The sequence below is a fragment of the Haliotis rufescens genome, unplaced genomic scaffold, assembly GCF_023055435.1.
Source record: "Haliotis rufescens isolate VD_foot unplaced genomic scaffold, xgHalRufe1.0.p SCAF_10, whole genome shotgun sequence".
Taxonomy (NCBI): Eukaryota; Metazoa; Mollusca; class Gastropoda; order Lepetellida; family Haliotidae; genus Haliotis; species Haliotis rufescens.
The window spans coordinates 29,105,024-29,114,553 of NW_025963780.1; the positions used below are offsets into that span (position 1 = coordinate 29,105,024).

At 43.5% G+C, this 9,530-nt stretch overlaps 1 long non-coding RNA gene across 1 annotated transcript; it reads left to right on the forward strand.

The window, feature by feature from the left end:
* The first annotated feature begins 1,019 nt into the window (after nucleotides 1-1,019).
* On the forward strand, nucleotides 1,020-6,779 carry LOC125377804. Its single transcript, XR_007219825.1, has 3 exons — nucleotides 1,020-1,035; nucleotides 4,598-4,660; nucleotides 6,717-6,779. It is a non-coding gene; the product is annotated as an uncharacterized LOC125377804 (long non-coding RNA).
* The last annotated feature ends 2,751 nt before the right edge of the window (nucleotides 6,780-9,530 follow it).

Consider the following 9,530-nt stretch of genomic DNA (forward strand, 5'->3'; position numbering starts at 1 on the left):
GAAATGCCACATCGTCGCATTGACTTGACTGAAAAAAGCGACACATGTATAACTTCCCACCACACATTAATATTTAATTATGTATATTTGGAGTCGCATCGATTTAAGGTGAACGAAAAGTGATACATAAGGCTCACTTATACTGATTGTTACACATTAAACTTTAAACCCTCATCGATCAGTTTGTATCGGTATACGACTTGGATGTATGGCCGTCTCAAGTAACCCATGTTTGCCGAAAAAGGAGACTATGCTTGTCGTAAGAGGCGACTAACGGGATCGGGTGGTCAGGCTCGCCGACTTGGTTGATGCATGTCATCGTATTATAATTGCGTTGATCGATGCTCTTGACATCAAAAACTCGATTGTCTGGTCCAGACTTAATTATCTTCAGCCCAAATTCTTCTGCCCGCTGTTTCAGCGGGGGAGTTACAGTATCTTTGCTTTGGGTCCTGTCTGCCAAGCACGGCGGAGGGACAACTTGATAGGGTCTGTATGCAATTTCCGCCTCCGCCTGCATCATCCCACAAAACATCTTTGGTTAACTTGGTTAAACATAAACAACAAACACAAACTATAAACCACAGATTGTAAGGCTACAACACAAAAACTGAAATGTACGCTGTCATATACTGACGTGGATGAGAAGAAACGAAACACATAATCAATAATAGCTCCGCTATAAATATTTTCAAAACCGCAGGCAGCACTGATCTTGGCCGAGAGTTCAAACACACGGGCATCGTCGACATGGCTGACGCTGTATGGTTCATGAGGCGCTGCGTGTTTGGGATCTTTATGTTCACCCTTATGTCGGTGACATATGTTCAAAGTCTTTGCAGTCGTCAGAACATTCCAGGGGCACTTTCAGGGGAAAGAAGTGGCTTTCCCAGTCGTTTCACAGATGGATCAGATTTTATGAAGTGTGTTTCCAAATGTCTTGCTAAACGTTTCTGTGAATATATTGTTTTTGAATTGGGAAGATGTCGGCTGAGTATTAAAGACTACGGGTATCCAATGACGATTTTTCCTCAGGTGAGAATGAACTAAGCGCATTTGTCCATTTGTTCTTCTTTCGTTTTAAAATTTTGATATTCCGTCTGTGATTCCAAAATCAGATGGTTCTTATTGCTTTTGTGCGGAAGCGATACTTTTTTTCTACCCTCGTTGTACAGGTACCACAGAATGCACCTTAGTTCGGTTTAGTCCATTCGTCCGTCTGTATTTCGTTTCCGGAGCATAATTTGAAAACCGTGAAAGATTTTTCATCTAAACTTGGTTTTTCGTTCGTTTGTTTGTTATACAGAATATAAGCCTCGCCCATTTAATCAAACCAAGTGACCCTTGTAGTCGCTTTATGGACCCGTGAAGATCTAGGGTAGAACAGGTCTCCAGCAACGCATGCTTGCCGTAAGAGGCGGCTTAAGGGATCGGTTGGTCAGGATCGCAGACTTGGTTGATGCATGTCATCGATCCCAATTGCGTGGGTCGATGCGCATTATATTAATCACGGCATTGTCTGGTCTAGGCTCGATTACTTACTGACCGCTGGAATGTAGCGGCGTTGAGCAAAACCAAACCAAACCATCAAACACCCTGGGAAGCGATCAAAATCCAGTTTCTATTGAATGCAATAGAAGAGAACTGATTTTACATCTGAGCATCTTCCCGAGGCAAGAGAGTTAACTGACTTTAAAAGTCCATTTTCCACCCTTGCCGAAATTCCTTGGCTCGAGCGTAGCGCCACCAGTGGCTATGACGAGTCATGTCCTCTATGTGCCTCTCCTATGGACCAATCAGATTGAACCTCTCGTATCACTTGCATTTGCTTCAAACAAAATGGACCTGTGAAGATCCGGGGTAGAATAGGTCTTCAGCAACCAATGCTTGCCGTAAAAGGCGACTATGCTTGTCGTCTAAGCGTCGTGAGGGTTTAACGTCGTGACGTGTGTGTGTGTGTGTGTGCTAGCTCCAGCCCACTGAGAAACCATGCCGCGGATTTAACATGGATACCAAACTTCAACACAGCCGAACAGTCCTTGTTTTACTGGCCGAGCGATGGGGAGAGTAACAATATCTTTTAACGATTTTTGGTGTGATCGGGGATCGAACCGCCACTGTAGTGCATTTAGTGAAACCTCATTGTGGTCTCTTCCCCGCCACACACACACACACACACACACACACACACACACACACACACACACACAGTTCAGTCAACGCGTATGTTGACGGGGAAAGTAGCTCAGATTGAAGACGAAGAATACATTGAGTCCAAACTTCTTTAGTCGACAATTAAACAACCTTGTACAATTACTGATGGAAAGAAATATGTCGGGCGGAGATTCCAAAACAACTACTACAAGGCAAGTCCAGTAAGCAGGCGTATACTCCTCGCGGTTGTACGTACATGTGCTGTCAGAATACCAGTAGAGACGTAACCGCCGTAAGAGGCGACTAATTAGGATCGGGCAGTCAGGCTCGATGACTTTGTTGATGCATGTCATCGTATCCTAATTGCGTGGATCGAGTCTCATGATGTCGATCACTGGATTGACTGGTCCAGACTCGATTATTTATAGACCGCCGTCATATAGCTGGAATATTGCTGCGTGCAGCGTTAAACAACAAACTTGCGCGCACTTGCTTATTCTACCCCGGATCTTCACGGGTCTGAATCTCTGATGTCGTTATGGCAATACTAGATTCAACATGATTATTTATCAAAACGTAAGGATTCTCCCGTTTTTGTATCCTTGTGAGGGGAGAATCACAATGACTCTGTTGATTTTTCTATTCATCCATAAAGGATCTATTAAATAATATAAGTTGTCATTTAATTAATTTGTTTTCAAAGAAATTAATTTAATTGAAACTGCCCACTATACAGTCTAAAACAACAACGTAATGGTCCACTTGGCAGCTAATCTGGCGACACACTCTAATGGATTCGACAGTAGTGGCACGGCTAGCGACACACTGTAATGGGTTCGACAGTAACGGCATGGCTAGTGACACGCTCTGTCTAATGGATTCGACAGTAACGGCATGGCTAGCGATACGCTCTGTCTGATGGGTTCGACAGTAACGGCATGGCTAGTGACGCTCCGTCTACTAGATTCGACAGTAACAGCATGGCTAGCGACACGCTGTCTAATGGGTTCGACAGTAACGGCGTGGCTAGCGTCACGCTGTCTAATGGGTTCGACAGTAACGGTATGGCTAGTGACACGCTGTCTACTGGGTCTGACAGTAACGGCATGGCTAGCGACACATTCTGTCTAATGGGTTCGACAGTAACGGCATGGCTAGCGACACACTCTGTCTAATGGGTTCGACAGTAACGGCATGGCTAGCGACACACTATGTCTAATGGGTTCGACAGTAACGGCATGGCTAAGGACACGCTATGTCTAATTTGTTCGACAGTAACGGCACGGCTAGCGACACACTGTCTACTGGGTTCGACAGTAACGGCATGGCAAGCGACAGGCGGTCTAATGGATTCGACAGTAGCGGCACAGCTAGCGACACACTCTAATGTGTTCGACAGTAACGGCATGTCAAGCGACAGGCGGTCTAATGGGTTCGACAGTAGCGGAACGGCAAGCGATACAGTCTAATGAATTCGATAGCAGTGGCACAGCTAGCCACACACACGGGCTAATGTATGCATATGTATGTTGTTTAACGCCGCACTCAGCACTACTCCACCTATATTACGACAGCCTGTGACCAGACAATCCAGTGAATGATATCATGAGCATCGATGACATTCATCAACCAAGGCAGTGAGCCTGACCACCCGATCCCGTTAGTCGCCTCTTACGAAAGGCATGGGTTGCTTAATTAAGACCAAATTCTAACCCGTATCTTTACGGGTCCTGAAATGAAAGATTGGGTGGTTGGTTGGTTTGTTGTTTAACACCGCACTTCAGCAATATCCAGCTATATGACGGCGGTCTGTAAATAATCGAGTCTGGACCAGACAATCTAGTGATTGATATCATGAGCATCGATCCACACAATTGAAATGAAAGAGGCAGGATAAGCTGACTATCTGATAGTGATTCATAAAGATATGCTCATGATATAGTGGGAATCGAAAAATGGACTTCGTCAGATATTATTTATGATCGTGGAAATGTATTTTGTCGCTTTTATTTACATAAACACCAGTCTCTTTAGGCTGCTTGAAAGTAGCTTTGCAAGGTCCCTAAATGTTGAAAACACACATGAAGCTTGATATTTCTTACATCTATTAAAACCTGCGATGATACAGTCGGAATCGAACAATCGACTCTGGGGATATCCTTTTTCGCGTTTCTTTTGATTGCAAACCACGAGTTTTGCTTTCTTCCTATGTAAAAGCTTCACAAATTTCAACATTCCTGTCACATTTCACAATATTGTTAAATTAAAGAATTCGAACATACCCTATATAACATTTTGTTTGAATTTCACCTCAAACCCAATTTAACTTTTTTATTTAATTTCACGTCAAACCCAAAAAGCTGCCAAAGTATACCTCATGATCTCTGATATATCTCGACATGGATGTAGATGTTGACACATTGATTTTCATATCATATTTCAGCGGCTTATGTACTTTCACGCAAGAAAATATCGGTCAAAAATACGGACCACAGGAAAAACCCAGGTAAGGATATGCTTATTGATATTATTGAATCTTAAAAATCTTATCTGAAAAAGCCGCGATGTTCTTTAGCTGGACAATTGCTCTAGACAACTAACAGGTTATTCTTATTTGGGACTGATGAATTGATTTGTTTTTGTTTGTTTGCTGTTAACCGCCGCACTCAGCAATATTCCAGCTATATGACGGCGGTCTGGACCAGGCAATACGGTGATTGACATCATGAGCATCCATCCACGCAATTGGGAACGATGGCATGCATCAACCACATCAGCGAGCCCGGCCACACGATCCCGTAGGTAGTCTCCTTTTTCGGCAAGCATGCGTTGCTGAAGACCTATCTATTCATCGGACCTCGATCTTCACAGCTGTCGGACTGACCAGCCGATATTCGGAACCCCCCGACTGTCCAGTCCAGTTACTATCCCTCCGCCGTGCTTGGCAGACAGGACCCAAAGCAAAGATACTGTAACTCCGCCGCGGAAACAGCGGGCAGAAGAATTTGGGCTGAAGATAATTGAGTCTGGACCAGACAATCGAGTTTTTTATGTCAAGAGCATCGATCAACGCAATTATATTAGTATCATACGATGACATGCATCAACCAAGTCGGCGAGCCTGACCACCCGATCCCGTTAGTCGCCTCTTACGACAAGCATAGTCGCCTTTTTCGGCAAGCATGGGTTACTTGAGACGGCTATGCATCCAAGTCGTATACCGATACAAACTGATCGATGAGGGTTTAAAGTTTAATGTGTAACAATCAGTATAAGTGAGCCTTATGTATCCCTTTTCGTTCACCTTAAATCGATGCGACTCCAAATATACATAATTAAATATTAATGTGTGGTGGAAAGTTATACATGTGTCGCTTTTTTCAGTCAAATCAATGCGACGATGTGGCATTTCTTCGTTATTATAACAATATACAAAGAAACGCCATTTCAAGATCCGGGGTAGAATAGGTCTTCAGCAAACCCATGCTTGCCATAAAAGGCGACTATGCTTGTCGTAAAAGGCGACTAACGGGATCGGGTGGTCAGACTCGCTGACTTGGTTGATACATGTCATCGTATCCAAATTGCAATAAGTCTTCAGCAACATATGCTTCCCGTAAAAAGGCGACTAATGGGATCGGGTGGTCAGGCTCGCTGACTTGGTTAACTGGAATATTGCTGAGTGCGGCGTTAAACAACAAACCAAACCAATTGCTTGGAGCGATGCTCATGATGTCAATCACTGGATTGTCTGGTCCAGACTCGCTTATTTTACAGACCGCCGTCGTATAGCTGGAATATTGCTGAGTGCGGCGTTAAACAATAAAACAACCAACCAACAACAACATAAATCCTGCTGGGAATCATGCAGGAAGCAAAAGCACTGTAAGTTCCCGTGATCCCCAGTTAGGAGGTCTAGCTTTGTTTTCTTTGAATGCTTTGATTTTATTGTGAACTGGTTTGTTTTATACCTTAGCTGTGATACATGACTTACTGTTTTACTGTCCTTTGTTGACAGGTATTTAATAATAATTAACTTCTTTTCATCGCAATATGGCTGCAATATAGCCGATGCAATGTAAAATTTTAACTCACTCACTCACTATTTTGTCGCTTTTACTTAACACCAGTCTCTTTAAGCTGCTTGAAAGTAGCTTTGCAAAGGTCCCAAATGTCCCGAATACACACATGAAGCTTGATATTTCTTACATCTATTAAAACCTGCGATGATACAGTCGGAATCGAACAATCGACTCTGCGATATCCTTTGGGTCAAGGAAACGTTTTTTCGCGTTTCTTTTGATTGCAAACCGCAACGCGTTTGGCTTTCTTCCAATGTAAAAGCTACACAAATTTCAACATTCCACAATATTGTCAAATTAAAGAATTCGAACATACCCTATTTAACATTTTGTTTGATTTCACCTCAAACCCAATTTAACATTTTGTTTTAATTTCACCTCAAACCCCAAAAGCTGCCAAGGTATACGTCATGATCTCTGATATATTTCGACATGGACGTATATAGATGTTGACGCATTGATTTTCATATCATATTTCAGCCGCGTAGGTACTTTCACACAAGAAAATATCGGACAAAAAATCGGACCACAGGAAAAACCCAGGTAAGGATATGCTTATTGATATTATTGAATCTTGGCACGATGGCATGCATCAACCACATCAGCGAGCCCGGCCACCCGATCCCGTAGGTAGTCTCCTTTTTCGTCAAACATTTTTTGTTTTTTGTTTAACGCCGCACTCAGAAATATTCCAGCCATATGACAGCGGTCTGCAAATAATAGAGTCTGGACCAGACAATCCAGTGATTGACAACATGAGTATCGATCTTCGCAATTGGCAACATGCATCAACCAAGTCAGCGAGCTTGACGACCTGATCCCGTTAGACGCCTTCAACTGCAAGCATGGGTTGCTGAAGACCTATTCTACCCCGGATCTCCTCCGCAAATGAGCACATTTGCAAACACATTTTTAGATTAAGAAATATATTGTCAGCACTCTTTTTAAGGCATTTTTTTATCATAAAAATTTGGAAATATTGTCACCATTTATCTTTTAGATCATTTTGAACGTTACTTGAATTCGGCGTTCTCCTGTTTTCGGAGTTTCTAATTCTCGCGTTATTGTCCGAGAGCACATGCTGTGTCAGAGGTAACCGGGTGATATTTTCGTCAGCATGTCCCTTCGACCCTCCATATGGAAATGAGGAAGGTATTCTTGCTATAGTTTCAAAGACGTTGAAATAGCCTCTAGAAACTTATTACAAATCGAATCCTTTTTAAAATTGTTGAAAATCGCTGTACTGAACTTCTAAAAATTTGCCTTTCGTCTTCGTCTGCTAAGTTAACCATGTTGGGCAACAATATATCACATGACTGACGTCAACAGATGATGCGCGGTTAAAAAAATATGGAAACGTTTTCGTGACATCTAATACTATTTTTACCATTTGTTCAAAGATATTTCTTTATCTTTTTTTCGACCCGTGAAGATCCGGGGTAGAATAGGTCTTCAGCAACCCATGCTTGCCGTAGAAGGAGTCTATGCTTGTCGTAAAAGGCGACTAACGGGATCGGGTGGTCAGGCTCGCTGGCTTGGTTGATGCATGTCATCGATGCTCATGATATTAATCACTGGATTGTCTGGTCCAGACTCGATTATTTACAGACCGCCGTCATATAGCTGGAATATTGCTGAGTGCGGCGTTAAACAACAAACCAACCAATCAACTTTATCTTTTTTCAGACCAGTTAGACCATTCGTGGTCATTATATATCAAATAATGCCAATAAACTTGTATCCGCAGCGGGGTGGGCTGTTCCAGTTTCAACGCTTGAAGACCGTCTTCTTGGAAATGTCAGCCTCGATACTGTCAAGTCGGGGCCGATGCCGTTATTTACAGCAACACAGAAATAATTCTTGGCCAGTCTCAGTCGGGTTATGGGGGAGATTGGCTATGGTTACACTCGTCAGGAGACAATCAACCTGGCGGATATCGGGATCGTTCTCATCCATTGAGCTTACGGTGGTTGTACAGCTTTATTGATAGATGCCAGAACTTAAAGTCCAGAAACCACGTAAACTGGAGGGTGCAAGGGCGAGATTAGGGTGCAAGGGCGAGATTGGCGACCAAGGGGAACAATGCGGGGTATTTTTAAGAGCTAGTACAGGTGATAAAGAAACACAGCTTGGACAATTCTCCCAATGCTATCTTCAACATCGATGAGAAAGGGCTCTCTGCCGACGTTACATCCCCACCCACCCCTCAAGATTGTTGCCAGTGTAAATTGCAAGGAACATGGTCGGTCGGGTAGCCTAGTGGTAAAATAAAGCGTTCGCTCTTCACGCCGAAGACACGGGTTCGATTCCCGACATGGGTACAGTGTGTGGAGCCTGTTTCTGCTGTCCCCCGTTGGATATTTCTGTAATATTGCCAAAAGTGGCGTTAAACCACACTCACTCACTGTAAGGCACAGACCGTGACATCGGGGAAGTATAAAACGATGATTGCAGCTGTCAGTGCAATGGCGGGAATGTTTCTCCTCATTTGTATTTCCTGGTCAACGGATGAGAGAAGAACTGTTGTCCGAAGAAACACCTGGAGCCCCTGGCACTGTATCTGAGACAGGATGGTCGAATACGGACGTATTCTGCACCTACACGAAGGATCACTTGGCTAAATTCCCCCTACTCGTGGCACAAATTCGCCCGCTCTTATATTATATATGACGGCCACAGGAGTCACGTACGTGTCACTTGATTCAATTGAATTGGCGATGCAAAAATCACGTCATATTGTTTGTTCTTCCACCTCATACCAGTCACCATTTGCAACCGCTTGATATCGAGTGTTACGGTCCTTTTGAGATCACCTGGATCAGAGCCTATCAATAATTTCTTACAGAAAATTCCGGGAGAGCCATCAGTAAACACGACATATGCATGTAAAGTGTTCAATTCCACTTTGATTGATTGATTGATTGATTGTTGTTTAACGCCGCACTCAGCAATATTACAGCTGTATGACGGCGGTCTGTAAATAATCGAATCTGGACCAGACAATCCAGTGATTGACATCATGCGCATCGATCCACGCAATTGGGATCGATGATATGTATCAACCAAGTCAGCGAGCCTGACCACCCGATCCCGTTAGTCGCCTTTTACGACAAGCATAGTCGCTTTTTATGGCAAGTATGGGTTGCTGAAGACCTATTCTAGCCCGGAATCTTCACGGGTCTGACGCCTAAAAACATTGAACACCCGTTGAACTCCGATGTTGTTGATGACTTGCTTGTCATGCCTGCCCGTTCTTTTACCAGGACCCCGCCGTCTGATTCAGAAGGATTTTCT